Source organism: Typopeltis vanoorti, chromosome 1 (genome assembly GCF_054136105.1).
Source record: "Typopeltis vanoorti isolate ZY-2024b chromosome 1, IOZ_Tvanoo_1.0, whole genome shotgun sequence".
Lineage (NCBI taxonomy): Eukaryota > Metazoa > Arthropoda > Arachnida > Uropygi > Thelyphonidae > Typopeltis > Typopeltis vanoorti.
In genome coordinates this window covers 76,159,377-76,160,863 of record NC_143549.1, presented here as the reverse complement: position 1 = coordinate 76,160,863, position 1,487 = coordinate 76,159,377, and the positions used below count along the sequence as shown (strand labels likewise).

At 38.3% G+C, this 1,487-nt stretch overlaps 1 non-coding gene across 1 annotated transcript; it reads right to left on the bottom strand.

Moving 5' to 3' along the window:
* Window positions 1–1,127: 1,127 nt before the first annotated feature.
* TRNAV-AAC (transfer RNA valine (anticodon AAC)) lies at window positions 1,128–1,200 on the bottom strand. Its single transcript has one exon. It is a non-coding gene; the product is annotated as a tRNA-Val (tRNA).
* Between the last annotated feature and the right edge of the window lie 287 nt (window positions 1,201–1,487).

The window sequence follows — 1,487 nt, the reverse complement described above, 5'->3', positions numbered from 1 at the left end:
TAATGAATTTTTATTTGTAAAATTTGTATTTGTGTGTGTTGTTGTTGTTGCTGTTGTTGTTATGGCCGATTTGCTGTTTTGAAGGATGAAAACCCTGAGTTTTCGTTAGGAAAAACCCTCCACCTCCATATGAGACCAGCCAGCTAACTCTAAAATTTTTTACGAGTGTTAATCCAGTGTTAATACAAGTGCTTGTCATTAAGATTTCTACGTGTTCGCTATCTTCAAAACCATTATCTTTACTAACGGTTACAAAACATTAAATTGTGACCATGACCACTTAAGAGTAGAACCTGCCCAGTCTAAGCGATGTAAAGTACCTGTAGCATCCCACCATCACCACCATACGCTACCACAGTGTAGTATATGTTGTGCAAACGAAAGTGTTCACTTGCAACAGTGATGAGAAAAAGAAACGATATCAAGTACTTCAAAGAAGAGAAACACGATTGTCAGATGTCTTCAGTCCAAACAGCAGCCTTGTTTGCTCAAGTGTACGCAGAATAGTATCGAACAGACGAATTCGTCCACCGAAGATGACACCGTATGCTTGTTGATCGATAAGGAAGGTTGCTACAGTGAACATCCGCAATACGATACAGAGAGCGCAAGAACAATATTCCTTCTGGTGATATCCCACACTAGCTCGTATCGGAGTGCCGGTACCGAAGACCCACAAGACATTCTCTCCTCACTGAAGATCATTTTCAAAAACGTATGCTGTAATACACCCGTTTGACAGCAACAGCTGTTTGATGATCGGGAAATAGAATTGTACGACGAGACTCGATTCCTACCACCCCATGCACGATATGGACAGCTATAGAATGAACAGCAAGAGCATGGTAGAACCTCGGATGTTGACATAATCCAGAGTGTTGAAGGCAGTATGAGATATAACATGCTCTTTAGAATTAGATTTCCTGTTGCACATTGACCGATGTGTTCTTTCAGGGGGATACTTCTGGACCACAACGTAAGGAATTGATTAGATGGACATATGAAAATATCGCAAGTCCAAAGCGAAAATAAAAAACATGCATTCAAATGAAAGGTTTGAATACATACGGATATACGGAATGTTTTTAATTCAAACTTATGGCAAGAGAATAGGAAAATAAAACCACTGTGCCTACCAGGGATCTAACCTAGGACCTTCCGCGTGTTAGGCGGATGTGATAACCTCTACACTATAGGAACTTACATCGTTAGTGCTTTATTTGTATTATTTCAACTTACCATGAAAAGTAAACATTACTAAATACATTGAGCGTCTAAAGATGTTTCATTATCTCTTTACTTACTAACTTCTTTTATTTAATATTCTTTTTATTACAAAAAAATATTCGCTCGTTGACTTTGACGGTTGAACTAATAATGATGTGTAATTATTTTGGAAAGGTAACTTTTCAGTTGGAGAGAGCAAAGTCTTGCATGACCAATCGCGTGAAAAGCTAACCCATAAAGAGAACATGTCATTTTAAACG